The sequence below is a fragment of the Budorcas taxicolor genome, chromosome 20 (assembly GCF_023091745.1).
Source record: "Budorcas taxicolor isolate Tak-1 chromosome 20, Takin1.1, whole genome shotgun sequence".
In the NCBI taxonomy this organism is placed as follows: domain Eukaryota; kingdom Metazoa; phylum Chordata; class Mammalia; order Artiodactyla; family Bovidae; genus Budorcas; species Budorcas taxicolor.
In genome coordinates, this window is record NC_068929.1 from 67,798,232 (window position 1) to 67,816,490 (window position 18,259).

An 18,259-nucleotide genomic window follows, 5' to 3' on the forward strand; every position below is an offset into this window, starting at 1 on the left:
TGGAGACATACACAATACCTATCCAGGCCCTGTAGTTATCGTTGTTCATTTGCTAAGTCGTGTCCAACTCTTTGTGACCCAGTGGACCACAGCACACCAGGCTTCCCTGTCCTTCACCATCTCCTAAAGATTGCTCAAACTCATGTCCATTGAGTCGGTGATGCCATCCAACCATCTCATCCTCTGTCACCCCCTTCTCTTCCCGCCCTCAATCTTTCCCAGCGTCAGGATGGTTTGTGCACTCTCAGTCGTGTCCAACCCTCTGTGACCCTGTGGACTGTAACCCGCCAAGCTCCTCTGACCACGGAATTTTCCAGGCAAGAATACTGGAGTGTATCGCTGTTTACTACTCCAGGGCATCTTCCTGACCGAGGGATTGAACCCTCATTTCTTGTACCTTCTGCATTGACAGGCAAATTCTTTACCAGTATGCTACCTGGGAAGTTCCCAGCATAGGAATCTTTTTAAATGAGTTGGCTCTTCACATCAGGTGGCCAAAGTATTAGAGCTTCTGCTTCAGCATCAGTCTTTCCAATGAATATTCAGGACCGATTTCCTTTAGGATGGACTGGTTTGATCTCCCTGCAGTCCAAGGAACTCTCAAGAGTCCAGGCCCTACACAACTTGAAATAAAGTAACCCTAACCCTATAAAGCTTTCTGAGTTGCAGTGTGCACACAAGTCTCTATGCCTTGCTAAAGATATCCATTGTTAATGGGGCTGTTTATTTATAGCCAGGTGTAATTTCTGCACAGTATTCAGTGATCAGAAAGCATTAAGTGATCCCTTAAACCACAGCAAAAGTAAAAAGAGAAAAAAGTCAAATTGTTGATCTTTCATACATTGCTGGTGGGCCTATATGGCTTAACTACTCTGGATAGTAGTTTAGCAGTTTCTAACTATGCTAAACAGATTTATCCTATGACCCAACTGTTTTACCCCTGGGCCTCTATCCCAGAGAAATGAAGACATGTCCACATAAAACATGAACATGATTGTTCCTAGCCATTTAGTGTGCAACAGCCAAAAGCTGAAAACAATGATAAATGCCCCTCCATAAGTGAATTACTGAGCAATACCAGGAAATACAACTCAGCAGTATAAAAGAATGGGCTATTGATACAAGCAAGAACTTGGATGGATAACCAGGGCATTACACTGAGCAGAAAAGCCAAGCTCAACAGGTTCCATACTGTATGAGTCCATTTAAAAAGCGTTCTAAGAACGACAAAATTATAAAGATGGAAAATTAATTAGTGGTTGCCATTAGCGATGGTGGAAAAGAGGAAGACGACACAGAGATATTTGTGGAGATAGGATGATTCTGTATCTTAATTGTGGTATCAATTACACAGAACTACACACATAACAATAATTATATAGAACTAAACTCAGCCATGAAATTAAAAGATGGTTATTCCTTGGAAGAAAAGTTATGACCAACCTAGATAGCATATTAAAAAGGAGAGACTTTACTTTGCCAACAGAGGTCCGTCTAGTCTAGGCTATGGTTTTTCCAGTGGTCGTGTATGGATGTGAGAGTTGAACTGTGAAGAAAGCTGAGCACTGAAGAATTGATGCTTTTGAACTGTGGTGTTGGAGAAGACTCTTGAGAGTCCCTTGGACTGTAAGGAGGTCCAACCTGTCCATCCTAAAGGAGATCAGTCCTGGGTGTTCATTGGAAGGACTGATGTTGAAGCTGAAACTCCAATACTTTGGCCACCTCATGCGAAGAGTTGACTCATTGGAAAAGACCCTGATGCTGGGAGAGATTGGGGGCAGGAGGAGACGGGGACGACAGAGGATGAGATGGCTGGATGGCATCACTGACTCAACAGACATGAGTTTGAGTAAACTCCAGGAGTTGGTGATGGATAGGGAGGCCTGGCGTGCTGCTATTCGTAGAGTTGCAAAGAGTTGGACACAACTGAGCGACTGAACTGAACTGAAACTCACATTGTACTAATGTCAATATCTTGGTTTTTATATTGTACTATAATTATGTAACTAGTAAAGTTATACTTGTTTTGAAAAAAGTATTGTACTTGTTATGAAACAAGTAATCATTGGATGGGGACTAAGTGGAGGGTACTCTCTTTACTACCCCTCTATACTCTCTTTTAAACTTTTTATAAATGTATATGGTTTTGAAATATGAAAAAACAAGATAAACAAACAAAAGCAACCAGGTTTGCAAGGTTAGTAAGATCTTTTTTTTTTTCCCCAAAAAATGTGAGACAGAAGCTGTACTGTAAGAGAAATTATGGACTAGCTTGACCTCTAGTGGAGGACCACTCTACAAAATAAGCCAAAGACAGAAAGGAAGAAACTTCTCTAAGGTTATGATTATTTTGTGACAATCCATCAGCTTCTGCGGTGATCCAACAATAATTGCATTCACTCTCGCAAGACATCTGTCACTTGCCTGTGAGCAAATTGCCACCAGGTGATGCCAGATGGCCAGGTGAGGGGTTGGGCACCAGGTTCCAGTCCCAGGGCTGCACTGGCAGGATGAACATAATCCATTAGATACCCTTTGAAGACTGCATCATCTTACAGTAGGAGCTCTGGTGTAAGGACTTATCAAACATCTGTGCAGATGGAACCGTTTGTTCAAAGGAAATCTTATGACAAGTTTCAATGAAATATGAAATGTAATCAATGAACCTTGTTCACTGTAGATGCTGAACATTGTAGACAACCTTGAAGATTGTGTATATTTCCACTGTTTGGTTGGGAGACGAGAGACTGGTTCTCCAGGGCAGCAATAGGACACCTTTGTGCAGCCCCAAAGTCTAGGTCTCCATTGACCAAAACCATAGCCTCTGGCTACAAGGCCTTTGGGCACTGGAAATATGGCTAGTTTCATCTGGGATGCTCTGTGATACAAGGTGCACCAGATTTCAAAGACAGCAGGAAAGAAATGAATGTAAACTGTCTCATTACTTATCCTTTTGTACTGGTTTTATGTTTAAATGCTAATGCTTTTTTATACGTTGGATCAAATAAAATTTGTCATTAAAGTTAATTTCACCTGTGTCTTTTTTACTTTTCTAAATGCAGCTACTGGAAACTTCAAAACTAGTCATGTGGATGGTAGTATTTCCACTGGATACTGCTGGTCTGGAGAAACTCCCAGATCCCACCTCCAGATATCAGTGCTTGAAGGTTCCATGAGGATTTTAATCACCGTTGCTGCTTCCTCAGGTCCCTTGTGCAAGTCACTTTATTCTCATGAAAGGCGTCAGGAATCTTCCTGGCAGCTTTATTTACTACCACAGTCTGCTCTAAGAATATCATTTCATTTAAACCCAAACACTTTTTAAAATTTCCTGCTGGAAAACACATTTTTTTTTTTTTCCAGTTGCTCTTCCCATAGGGTTCTTAGCAAATCACCTGCTAAAGGTCACGCACATATTTTCCTGTGGGCTGGAGGCTACACAACAAGCTTCAGTCTTTTCATGCCTCATTGTTTATGGCTGGAATTCTTTGGGGGAATTTCTTCATGTCCTTTTCAGATTACACTCCATTTTTTGATAAGTCTTGTGCAAATATTTCTTCCCCAGCAGTCACTTTTAAAATTGAATTTACTACTATTTTGTGAGATAATGTGCAAACCAAACCCATGGCAGTCATTTTTATTGATGACCTTTGCTTTTTCCTTTGATCATTTTCCTAATGGCTGAGATTATGGGAGTTGGAATGGCTGTCTCCATTATTAAGGTGATCCAATTCTACTTCTGCATTTTCTACACACCATCAGACTTGCTCCTGATCATCCATGACTTCATTATTTACCAGCAAAGATCAATATTATGAATTGTTTAGACCCACAATCTCATGATGCGTGCCCAGGAGAGTTCTCTTATCACAGGCAAACACACAGTAAAGCCCTTTAATAGTTTCAGAATTAGTGTAATGACAGCACCCTTATTTTCTAAGGTAGTGTCTCTCTCATTTCTGTAACTATTACTTTATTTGTGATTTCTTTGTCTATTTACTTCTGAGCATTTTTTCTTATTACTTCATTTAAAACAATAGATATTATATTTTATCAAAACATTTTAGATGTTTTTAACTGAATGAGGATAAACATGAAAGTACAGATAGTTGAGCTGGATGTAACTTAAAAAACAAAACAAGCTTTGAAGAGTTGGTGATCTCTTACAAAACTTAACACACTCTCACCATATGATCCAGCAACTGCACTGCTTGATATTTACCTGAGGTTGAAAGCTTATGTCTACCTTGATGTCTATAAAAGCTTTATTCATAATTGCAAAACTTGGAAGCAACTGAGATAGCCTTCAGTAGGTGAAGAGGGGATATATCAGGCTCAACCATGTGGTTTATCCAGGCAGTGGAATGTCATTCAGTTCATAAAGGAAACGAGCTCTCAAGCCATGAAAAGACCTGGAGGGATGGGAAACGCATACTGCTAAATGAAAGACGCCAATCCACCAAGGCTAACTACTCTATGCTTCCAAGTACATGGCATCCTGAAAAAGGCAGAGTTGCAGAGAAAATAAAGTATTATGGATTGGAAGTGAAGAGAGACGAAAAGGTGGAACATAGGACTTTTACGATATCTGTATGATACCATAATGGTGAACACATGGCATTGTACACTTGTCCAGACCCACAGAATATACACCACCAGGAGTGAACTGTAAGTTGGACCATAGACTTTGATTGATTATGATGTGTCAATGTAGGCTTATAAATTGTAACAAGGGAATGACTCTGGAGGGGGATGCTGGTGACGGGGAATCTATACACACATGAAGGCAGTGGGTTCAGTGTATGGAAGGTCTCTGTACCTTCCTTGCAATCTTGCGGTAACCCTAAGTGAGGTGAAGTCGCTCAGTCATGTCTGACTCTTTGCACAACCCCATGGACTGTAGCCCACCATGCTCCTCTATCTCCAAAAAGTAAAGTCCTTAAAATGGAAAAGAATATTTGATACAAAAAAAAGTAGTCTACTATTCCTAAACACATACATGGGGGAGCTCTACTGATCTTATTAAGAGACATAGTTCAACGATATATTCCATTTTATGTGAAATAATCATAAAAGTTGTAAGTTTTTTTAAATCAAGTTTTTATTTCATAATCACATGTTATCATGTGGAAACAGTGAATTGCAAGATTGGGTGTAACATTTTATTTTCTTCTTTTGAACTTCACGCTTTCTATTGTAAAATGTATCAGAGATATAGAAAAGTACATTAAAAAGACATCCAATTTAATGAGTTATTATGAATCAAATATCCTCACTTCTTTACTTTTCATCATCTGTTATATATCTGTATATCCCTGAGCTTGATAGGTTGGAATTTTATATTTACATTTTTTAGAAATAGTTTTATGTAGGTATAACAGCCATACTCAGAGAAGGCAATGGCACCCCACTCCAGTACTCTTGACTGGAAAATACCATGGATGGAGGAGCCTGGTAGGCTGCAGTCCATGGGGTCGCTATGAATCGGACATGACTGAGCGACTTCACTTTGACTTTTCACTTTCATGCATTGGAGAAGGAAATGGCAACCCACTCCAATGTTCTTGCCCGGAGAATCCCAGGGACAGGGGAGCCTAGTGGGCTGCCATCTATGGGGTCACACAGAGTCAGACACAACTGAGGCAACTTAGCAGCAGCAGCAGCAACAGCCATACTAAAAACTGCATATATTTAAACTGGACAGTTTGACATGTTTTGACATGGGTATGCACTGTGAAACCCTCAACAATACCAAGTGTTGTTGTTTGTTGTTTGTGTTCTCACCAAGGAAGTCCATTTCTTTGTTAAAAATCATCAGTTGCAACTCTTTCTCCTTCGTTTTTCTACCCAATCCATCCACCTTTGTGCCCAGACAGCTACTGACCAGCTTTTTGACACTAATTTGTGTTTCATATAAGTGGTGTAGTACAGAACATAATCCTGGCTTCTTTCACTCAAAAATTATTTTAACATTCACCTATGTTTTTGTACTATTAATAGTTCATCATTTTACTGCTTAGTAATATTTGATACATGCAGGCATGTGTTCATGCTCATTCGTGTCCGACTCTTTGCACCCCCCGGGCTAGAACTGCCCCCACTGTAGGCTGTAATCCCAGGCTCCTCTGTCCATGGGTTTCCCAGGCAAGAATACTAGAGTGGGTTGCCATTTCCTACTCCAGGGCATCTTCCAGACCCAGTGATCAAACCTGCATCTCTTGTGTCTCCTCTTGCATTGGCAGGCAGATTCTTTACCATTGAGCCACCAGGGAAGCCGATTACATGAATATGGTACAATTGACGTGTCTGTTCACCAGCTGATAGACATCTGGGTTGTTTCCTTTTTGGGCCTGTTACAAATAAACCTGCTGTGCACACTTATATACAGATTTTCCTATGAGCATATATTTTCATTTATTTTAGGAAGTGTGTAGATGCGTTGTGCCTGCATCACATGGCACAAATATCATTAAGTTTACAGAAACTGCAGTACTGTTTTCCAAAGTGCTTGTACCAGATTTTTACTATTGCCGCCAGAGATGCATGAGAGTCCCAGTTTCTTTGCATCCTCACCGTAATTTGGTACTAAAAGTGGTTTGTTGAGAAGTGTGTTAGTTTCCATATATTAGGGGAATTCTCACTTTTCTGTGACTGATTCCTTATTTCATTCCCTTGTGTCCAGAGAATATATTTTGTGTGTTTGGAAATTTAAAAATTTTATTAGTTTTTTCTGGACACAAAACATGTTCTATCCTGGTAAAGATTTCATGTGCACATGAAAAGAATGTGGCTTCTGCAGTTGTAGGACTAAGGATTGAATAAATCTTCACTAGATAAATTTGCTTGATACTACTTTTCAAGTCTATCAATATCTTTATCAATATTTTATAGCACATATTTCTATAAGTTTGTTCTGTTAATTATTGAGAGAGCAGTGTGAAATGTTCAATGACAATTGTAAATTTGTCTGTCTCTTTGCAGCTGTACAAGATTTTGCTCATGAATTTTAAAATAATGTTATTAGTTGTATATGGGTTTAGGATTACTATGTCTGATTAATAAAATGATTCTCTCAATCCCAGGTAATATTCTTTGTCTTGAAATGCACTGTGGCATTAATTAAGCCACTCCAATAATATTTTCACCAGTGTTAGCTTGTATACATTTTTCCATAACTTAATTTTAATCTATTTATGCTTTTATATTTAAACTGAGTTTTTTTGGTAAACAGCTCTCATTTGGATATTGTGTTTTAGTCTATCCTTAGCAACTTATGCCTTTTTAAATTGGTGGGCTTAAGCTATTTATTTTAATGTGATTATTGATTTGACTGTTTAATTCACCGTATCACATTTTGTTTTCTATTTGTTACATCTGCTCTTTGTTCACTGTTCTTTCACTGTCTGCCATATTTTTGATTGAGTATTTTTTATATGATTTTCACAGGTCTGGACTATGTGATCCGGTGACCCTGTATAATTTCCAACTCTATCCTTCACTGGTTGTGTGAGTTTGGTTAAGCTACTGCACAGCCCAGGCTTCTGTTTAATTTGTTTCCTACCTCATACTCTGAGTACTGAACACAGTGGTGGATGGGGCTGTGCAAGCTCTGTCGCCAGTGACAACTTCCTGATGCTTTGGTTTTGTCCCATATAAAATTGGAATGATACTTATCTCACAAAGCTGTCTAAGGATTAAATAATCTATGTAAGCATAACTCTTTAATCACCTGATTCTCAAGAACTGGTCCATGACTCTTCACTATCATTAATAAATGCCTGTTCCTTCTTTGCTAAGAAAATGGGCATTTGCCTTAGTTCTTGCCACACACGTGGGGATAACATCTGCAGTTCCTACAATGTGCACACCCTCTTTTTAATCCCTACACTTTGTTTGGGGTGCTTCAAATGCAGTTTTGCACACAGCACTCCCAGAGATTTTGTTCATTGAGCCTGGTCCTCAACTGGGCATTGGGAATATGACAGTGGGTAAAAAATGCAAATTTTTTTACACTTAGAGAACCTAGTGTTAGTTTGAGAGACCATATGGTCTAGTTCAAGAGAGATTATCACAATAATAATATTTATTATTATTATATATAATATTATTAATATTATTAATGTTATTATATAATATTTATTATATATAATTAATATATTATATATAATATAATATATTATTATTATTGATAAGGATATTATAACCAATACTCACATAAATAAATATGCAACTGTACCTGTAAGTGCTTCAGAAGAGATGGAGGGGAGTGGGGAGGGTTATTAGAGCAGATTCTCCACAGTTATAACAGAGAGGCTTTCCTGAGTAAGCGATGGTAGTTAGTGAAAGCTGAGGATTCTTGCAGGCAGAGGGAACAGCTCTTGGACAGAAGGAAGGAACTTGCATCTCCTGGGACCTTGAAGATGATGGGTGTGGGTGAAGATTGAGGAATGATGGGAAAATAGAAGATGAGAGGAAAGAGACAGTGAAACAAGGCCTGGAGTCTGGACCCTAGAAGATGGTAAAGGAGTCTTGATCTTATCCTGAGGACAATGGGACGCTTTTCAAGTGTTTTATCAGCGAGGGTTGGGCAGGGGTGGGGTGGGGGGCTTGATTTCAGCAGAGAAGGGCCATATGCTTTCACTTTCCATGTGTGGTTGGTTCCTGAGAAAGGACTATTTATTTCCAGAGAAAGAGGGCTTCAAGGAATATCCGCATTGCCACAAAGTAAAAATAAAGTGCACAATAAATGTAAAGCACTTGAATCATCCCGATTCATGAAAAAGTTGTCGTCCATGAAACCAATCTCTGGAACCAAAAACAGGTTGGGAAACGCTGCTGTAGATGATGCCTTGTCCAAGACGGGTGCCCTAAATCCTCATTCCATAAACGAGTGAGCACTTGGGCCCGCTCCTCACTGTGATTTCACTTCGTATCGTGAAAAGAACATCTAAATCCTTGGGAGATGGTGAAACTGTCCCTTTACAGAAAAGTGTGATGATATAAGAGAGCAGCAGATGAATTGAAAATACTTGTCTTTGTTTTATTAACAAGTTGGAGAGAGAAGAAAAGCAGTGAATGGGAAGAACCTTGTCTCCAAGGTTTTTCCTTTATCAGTTGAAAGCTTCCTTTATAAATTGGGTAGGAAAAAATAGTACCACGAAAAACACTGACTTTTCCCGCATTTGATTGAGGGTGTATCTGGACACCGTTAATCCCATTGGCCTCTGATAGTGTCAATCGGATCACAAAATTAACACCTCATTAAGAAAATTAGTATGAAAATTAAGTAACTGCAGAGCAATTATTGCCTGAAAGGGCAAAGTTTTAAAAGGTGGAGTTAATAGGTTCGCACGTTTATTACTTAATATTCTTCGAAGACAGCGACTGCGTGGTGGGAGAAGCATACGTGTCGAGAGAGAACCTGCAGAATCCCCACAAGGTCGCTCATTGCCCAAGCAACACCTCGTTAGTCATTCAGCATGAACCGCATAAACATTCAGAAGGCGGTTTTGACATGCACTCACATTACAAAATATACCTTCTCCCTTCAAAATAAATGTAATGATTTTCAAATCTCAATATCTTGGGTTTTTGTTTGCACTGGCTTTGGTTCAGTCTCTAAAGATTGTGACCTTTCTTTAGTTAATTCATCCATCATGTTTTTATTGAATTTAATATGTGCCAGGCATCAAGCCAGGCCCTAGGTGTGTGATGATGGAGGAGGCAGCTCTCACCCCAAAACTTTAATGTGAAATTATGACATAAAGAAAAGTTTCTTATATCTTATAGGGCCTTGACATTAACTTAGACTTGACTTTACCCTAAAACACATTTATTGTTAAAGTCATATTCTGGAGTAGATTCAAAATTAACCTATTGTTCTTATACTTCAGTCCAGCTTTTTTTAAAGCTATGACTGAGTAATTACTAGTGTTCCCAACTGGAATTCTCAGGAGTAAGAAGTTTGGGTTTCCCTCATGGTTCAGAAGGTAAAGAATCTGCCTGCAATGCAGGAGACCTGGGTTTGATCTCTGAGTCAGGAAGATCCCCTGGAGGAGGAAATGGCAACCCAACCCACTCCAATTGGAAAATTCCACGGACAGAGGAACCTGGCAGGCTGAAGTCCATGAGGTTGCAGAGTCAGATGTGACTGAGCAACAAACTGCTACTGTTAATCAAATAATAGTACATTCACTCTATGGATTATTTTGGTGCCATTAGAATGATCATGAAGAAATATCCATGATATTATGTGAATTGATGAAAACTAGAAAACATTACAGGTTTGCATAATTACAACTACTAAAAATTGAAAGAAAAAAATTGAAATTAAATATATCAAAACACTATGATGATATTAGCACATTATTTTGGGGATAGGAAGTGAGAAGGGTTTGTACCAATAGGTTTACAGGTAATCACTAAAGTCCTGGAGGGTTGGGTGAGTGCCTTAGGAACCATTTGAAATGCAGTAGAAGGTTGAATATTTACCAGGTTGAGTATTGACTCACCTGGTAAATAACGAAACATACATTATATTACTGTTTGTACTATAATAATCAGAGACTTATCTAGATTTCATGAGAACTGCAGTTTATAATTTATGAGTTTATGAAATTTGCTTTTTCTTAAAAGTAGGCTTCCTTTTAAGAGAAGCTCTAGATTCATAGCAAAGTATAGACAATCCCATATAGTCCCTCCCCACGCAAAGGTACATTATCCCCCACTGCCAACATCTCCCAGCAGAGTAGTACGTTTGTTACAATCCATGAACCCATGTTGACATGTCACCCTGAGTTCATAATGTAAATTAAGGTTTCTTTTTAATGTTGTACATCCTGTGGGTTTAATGTATAATTATAAATTATAATGTATAATGATGTGCATTATATGTCATTATAAATTATAATGACAAATGTATAATGATGTACAAGCTTTCCTGGTGGCTCAGAATCTGCCTGCAGTACAGGAGACCTGGGTTCAATCCCTGGGTTGGGAAGATCCCTGGAGGAGGGCATGGCAATCCACTCCAGTATTCTTACCTGGAGAATCCCATGGACAGAGGAGCCTGGTGGGCTACAGTCCATGGGGTCACAAAGAATCAGACACGACTGAGGCTAAGCACAGCACAGCATAATAACACACATTCTTTATAGTATCATATAGAGTATTTTTGCTGCCCTAAAAATCCTCTGTGCTCTGCTTATTTATCTTCCCTTTCCACATCTCCCACAACCACTAATCTTTGTACAGTCTCTGTAGCTTTGCTTTTTTAAGAATGTCCTAGAGTTAGAATCATACATGATATAGCCTTTTCAGATTGGCATCTCTCACTTAATGATAATCATTTAAGTTTCTTCCACATCTTTTAATATCTTAAGAGCACATTTCTTTTTAGTAGGAAACAATATTCCATTGTCTGGATGCACCACAGTTCATTTATCCATTCACCTACTGAAGGACATCTTGGTTGCTTTCAAGTTCTGGAAATTATGAATAAAATTGCTCTAAGGTCCAGGAGTTGGTGATGGACAGGGAGGCCTGGAGTGATGTGATTCATGAGGTCACAAAGAGTCGGACACAACTGAGCGACTGAACTGAACTGAAGCATGTATGTGCAGGCTTTTATGTGTACATAAGTTTTCAGCTCATTTGGGCAAATAGTAGGAAATGCAATTGCTGGGCCATATGGTAAAGGAGGGCTTCCCACATGACTCAGTTGGTAAAGAATCTGCCTGCTATGCAGGAGACCTGGGTTCGATCCCTGGGTCGGGAAGATTTCCTGGAGAAGGAAGTGGCAATCCACACCAGTATTCTTGCCTGGAAAATCCCATGGACAGAGGAGCCTGGCAGGCTACAGTCCATGGGGCTGCAATAGTTGGGCACAACTTAGTGACTAAACCACCACTGAACATCCTTTAGAACACCACCCAGGAGACCTGGGTTCAATCCCTGGGCTGGGAAGATCCCTGGAGGAGAGCATGGCAATCCATTCCAGTACTCTTGCCTGGAGAATCCCATGGACAGAGGAGCCTGGTGGGCTCCAGTTGATGGGGCCCACCAGGCTCAGTGACAAGGATGAGGATGTTCAGTGACAAAACCATCCTCCGAAGTGCGTCCCCACCAGCCACATATAAGACTTCCTGTTGCTTCACATTCTCAGCTGCGTTTGGTGCTGTTGGGGACTTTGGATTCTGTTCCTTCTGATAGATGTAGTGGAATCTCATTGGTCTAATTTATAATTCCCAAAGGTCCGTCTAGTCAAGGCTATGGTTTTTCCAGTAGTCATGTATGGATGTGAGAGTTGGATTGTGAAGAAAGCTGAGCACTGAAGAATTGATGCTTTTGAACTGTGCTGTTGGAGAAGACTCTTGCAAGTCCCTTGGACTGCAAGGAGATCCAACCAGTCCATTCTGAAGGAGATCAGTCCTGGGATTTCTTTGGAAGGAATGATGCTGAAGCTGAAACTCCAGTACTTTGGCCACCTCATGAGAAGAGTTGACTCATTGGAAAAGACTCTGATGCTGGGAGGGGCTGGGGGCAGGAGGAGAAGGGGATGACAGAGGATGAGATGGCTGGATGGCAACACTGACTCTACGGACGTGAGTTTGAGTGAACTCTGGGAGTTGGTGATGAACAGGGAGGCCTGGAGTGCTGCGATTCATGGGATCCCAGAGTTAGAAAAGACTGAGCGACTAAACTGAACTAAACTGAATGACACACCTGTAAACATCTGTGATCTTGCCATCTGGGTATCTGCTTTGGTGAGGTGTCTGTTCAGGTCTCTCCCCCTCCCCCTCTGCCTATTATTTCTGCTTTTTAATTCAATTTTTCTTGGAGTATAGTTGATTTACATTGTTGTGTTAGTTTCAGGTATACAGTCAAGTGAATCAGTTACACATATACATGTATCCCCTCTTTTTCAGATTCTTTTCCCGTATAGACCATTGCAGAGTATTGACCAGGAATCCCTGTACCATACAGTAGGTTCTTATTAGTAATCTATTTTATATATAGAAATGTGGCTGTGTCAGTCTCAATTGCCCAGTTTATCCCTTGCCCCCTTCTCCCTGGTAACCATAGGTTTGTTTTCTACATCTGTAACTCTATTTCTGTTTGTAAATACATGACTTTGTACCAGTGTTTTAGATTCCACATATAAGTGATATCATATGATGTTATGTGATATTTGTCTGTCTTTTGATGACTAATTTCACCCAGTATGACGGTCTCTAGGTCTATGCATGTTGCTGCAAATGGCATTATTTAGTTCTTGGCTGAGTAATGTTCTACTGTGTATCAGTACCATATCGTCTTCATTCATTCATCTGTCAATGGACATTTATGTTTTTTCCGTGTCCCGGAGGTTTTTCCCCTCCAACTTTTGAATCAGATTGTTTTCTTATTGTTGAGTTTTAAGACTCCTTTGTATATTTTGCAGGACAGTCCTTTATCAAACGTGTCTTTTGCTAGTGTTTTCTCCCAATCTGTGGCTTGTCTTTTCATTCTCTTGACATTACCTTCACAGAGCAAAAGGTTTTCATTTTAATGAAATACAGCTAATCAGTAATTTCTTTCATGGACTGTGCCTTTAGTATTATACAGTTTACTTTCTCAGATATTTTAATTCATACGAAATAATGAGGGAAATTTGCTAGATCTGCTCCCAGGGCCTTATAAGGACTCATGAAGGGCCCTGATATTGAAGCTTCATTTGCTCCATAGGAAGTAGGCCTCCAGCAAATGTTATTATCTATTTTATCAAGATAGACAATTAAAACCAAGAAAATTTATTTGCAGCATCTTGTAGGAAGACTGTATGGACACATACACACACACACACTCACACACACACATACACATTCTTTTGTTTGTCCCTAATGAGATACTGCATAATTGAAGCAACTAGTAACAACCCATTAAGCAAATTGAAAGCAGATTCTCCAGCTATTCTTGATGTCTCGCCACACTGGTTGTACTTCACGGGAGTTTGTGTGCTTGCTTCCTACACTCAATCTTAGCTGAAAGGCCGAGATGTGAAGTGTGTGCTTGCTTTCTGAGTGCTGCAGACACATGGTCAGATTTGACTGGTGAACCAGGAGGGCAAAATATTCATAAATTCTCATCTCTACATAACAGAATCCAACTAAGTTATTTATATACTTGAGAGCTTCTTTTATTCAGTAATTTCCAAAGAAGAGGTTGAGATTCATGATCAATAATTAAAGCGTTGGAAAATGTTTCAAAGTATGATATGAAATAGTAAAACTGAATAGAAGAGAATAAATAGAATAGAAAATATGATGGTAACTTTCATATATATATATGTATGTCCTGGAAACTTCTGCCTCTGGGAATGTGTGTGTACTGATTGTCATGGTAAGTGCAAATTTTATTGTGTATAGTGATCAAAAAATGAGTGCCATTTTCCTGAGTAGTCAATATTCCCTCTAGAACGAACATAAAAGATTTTTATGTTTGAATATTTGAGTACAGACATGTACCATTTGTTGGGCTATTTGTGTATTTGGCACCTTCTTTTAACCTTCAAAATTCAACAGAATCATGCTGATATATGTTTGGATGCATATCAAATTCCGTGTAAAAATTCAGCTCTTACTTGACACCTTGTGCTCTCTTCCGATGTAACTGTGGACTCCCGTGTGTCTTTGGATCCTGCCCATTAAGTGCTTGTTCATAGAAGGGTTTCTCTTGATGATACATTAGATGGGTAAGGGAATAATTGTGTCTTAATCTTTATCCTTGATCAGCCAGGGAGGAGAAGAGACAGTGAGATGGTGCACTTAGGAGGAGCCTATAATTTCCTCCATTTTGCATAATAGAGAATGCAGGATACCAAAAGTGTAGGCTTCTCCCTGAATGAAGAGATGAAAGTGATTCTTTTGTATCCCTCCTGGGCCCATGGACACAGAGCTTTCTGATCACCACTCCCAGCAATTTCCTCAGCATCCCTGAGCTGTGAAGGGCTCACACTGGGCCATTCTTCCTCACTGTGCTATCTTTGTCTACTTTTGGTCCCTGTATAATACTGGTCACAGCTGAAGCCACAATCCTTGGCAAGTTTCATCCTAGGGAAGCTTGGCCTTTCTAGAAAGATTTTATGCTTATTTTAAGCTGTGATTATAATTGAGATGATTAAGGCCCATGAGGGGCCAAGATAAACAGCTGAGGGTCTTGTTCATGAAAGAGTGGAACTGGATTGTCCACACCATATCAGAAACTAAAACTAATATGCATTAATTATAATCACTAGATTACAGAAAGTACATTTGGAGGGGAGTAAAAATGTCCTCTATTGCTTTGCTGCCTTTATCTTACTATTTGCTATTTTTGATGTTGTTTAGTCGTTCAATCGTGCCCAGCTCTTTGCAATCCTGTGGACTGCAGCATGCCAGGCTTCCATGTCCTTCACAATCTCTCAGAGTTTGCTCAAACTCATATCCATTGAGTCGGAGATGCTGTTTAAACATCTCATCCTCTGCCACCCCCTTCTCCTTTTGTTTTCACTCACTCTCAGCATCAGGGTCTTTTCCAGTGAGTCAGCTCTTCCCATCAGGTGGCCAAAGGATTGGCGCTTCAGCTTCAGTGTCAGTCTTTCCAATGAGTATTCAGGGTTGATTTCCTGTAGGATGGACTGGTTTGATCTCCTTACAAAGGACTCTCAAGAGTCTTATCCAGCACCACAGTTCAGAGCATAAATTCTTCAGCACTCAGCCTTCTTTATGGTCCAGTTCTCACATCCATACAGGACTACTGGAAAACCATAACTTTAATTATATGGACCTTGGTCAGAAAAGTGATACATTTAATATCTTTTTAATATGCTCTCTAAATTTTTCATTGCTTTCCTTCCAAGAAGCAGGTGTATTTTAATTTCCTGGCAGCAGTCACTGTCTACATTGATTTTGGAGCCCAAGAAAACAAAATCTGTCCCTGCTTCAACTTTTCCCCCTACTTGCCATGAAGCTATGAGACCAGATGCCTTGATCTTATTTTTTTTTAGTTTAAGCCAGCTTTTTTCTCTCTCTTCTTTGACCCTCATTAAGAGGTTCTTTAGTTCCTCTTCACTTTCTGACATTAGAGTGGTATCATCTGCATATCTGAAATGTCTTACTATTAATTTTCCCTGAAAGACATCATTGTACATTTTACATCAGACTCAATCAGTTTTAAGACATCTTTTTAGGAATATCAGTGTTAACCACCTATTAATATTTCAACACATTGAGTAGCAATACTAACAGTTGTGTTTAGTTACTAAGTCATGTCCTACTTTTTGCAACCCTGTGTACTGCAGCACACCAGGCTCCCCTGTCCTCCACTATCTCCCAGAGTTTACTAAAATTCATGTCCATCAAGTTGGTGACACTATCTAACCATCTCACCCACTTTCACTCTCTTTTCCTTTTGCCTTCAATCTTTCCCAGCATCAAGTTCTTCAGTGATTTGGTCTTCTCTTCACATCAGTTGGCTGAAGTACTGGAGCTTCAGCATCAGTCCTTCCAATGAATATTCAGAGTTGATTTTCTTTAGGATTGACTGGTTTGAGTTCCTTGCAGTCCACTAAATAAGATTTATTTTAAAAGAAAATTAAAATGTGAAAAATACAATTTGCATTTCAACTTGATGTATGATAGAGCGATAATGGAAACTTTTCAATGTATTAGAATAATGTCAATATATGGCAAAACCACTACAATATTGTTAAGTAATTAGCCTCCAATTAAAATAAATAAATTTATATTAAAAAAGAATAAGTCTTTAATTAAAACACTCTTATTAACATCATCTAATCTCATAGCACATGATATGAATTAGAATGTCTTTAACAAGATATACGTAATGAGTATAAATAGATATTTTGGAGTTAATATATATTTATTTATTGGCTATGTGCCCTTATTTAAAATAATTAAAATCATAGTTAAACCATTTATATGTATAGGAGTTGTGCATTAATCTTTTAATAGGCTTTAATGCCTGTAACTGCGGAATGTCCAACATATCTTAAACACCATAGCCAAGGTTCCAGTTCAGTTGAGTCTCTCAGTCGTGTCCGACTCTTTGTGACCCCATGAATCGCAGCACACCAGGCCTCCCTGTCCATCACCAACTCCTGGAGTTCACTCAGATTCATGTCCATCGAGTCCATGATGCCATCCAGCCATCTCATCCTCTGTCGTCCCCTTCTCCCCCTGCCCCCAATCTCTCCCAGCATCAGAGTCTTTTCCAATGAGTCAACTCTTCGCATGAGGTGGCCAAAGTACTGGAGTTTCAGTTTTAGCATCATTCCTTCCAAAGAAATCCCAGGGTTGATCTCCTTCAGAATGGACTGCTTGGATCTCCTTGCAGTCCAAGGGACTCTCAAGAGTCTTCTCCAACACCACAGTTCAAAAGCGTCAGTTCTTTGGCGCTCAGCCTTCTTCACAGTCCAACTCTCACATCCATACATGACCACAGGAAAAACCATAGCCTTGACTAGACGGACCTTAGTCGGCAAAGTAATGTCTCTGCTTTTGAATATGCTATCTAGGTTGGTCATAACGTTTCTTCCAAGGAGTAAGTGTCTTTTAATTTCATGGATGCAGTCACCATCTGCAGTGATTTTGGAGCCCAGAAAAATAAAGTCTGACACTGTTTCCACTGTTTCCCCGTCTATTTCCCATGAAGTGATGGGACCGGATGCCATGATCTTCTTTTTCTGAATGTTGAGCTTTAAGCCAACTTTTTCACTTTCCTCTTTCACTTTCATCAAGAGGCTTTTTAGTTCCGCTTCACTTTCTGCCCTAAGAGGAAGTAAAAAGCCTCTTGATGAAAGTGAAAGAGGAGAGTGAAGGTTTATCTTCTTCTTAAGATCTGCCCTCAGCGTATATATTTTTTTCACATCATGGTGCCTCCTCATACCTTGAGGCAGAGCACCTATACGCAGAGTACCTGTGTAGCTCCGCTCACCTTCCCTAATCCATGCTGTGCATACGAGAGCTGTCTTCCTAATGCCCGAGATGATCTCCGCGCTCAGCTAAGCTGCAACCTTCATTCCAAACCGACTGAACCCTCGCATTTTTCTGGAACTCCCTGCTCCGCTCTCTGTCCTCTGAACTCCCCAGAGCGCCCGTGGCAGCTTCTGCTTGGTCTTCTGACTTAACACACCCCCCTGCTGTCCTGCTTTGTTTGGTGACCCTCATGAATGTGAGCTTCCTCCGCTCCTAGACAGCAAGTTCAGGGGTGTTTTCCTTCG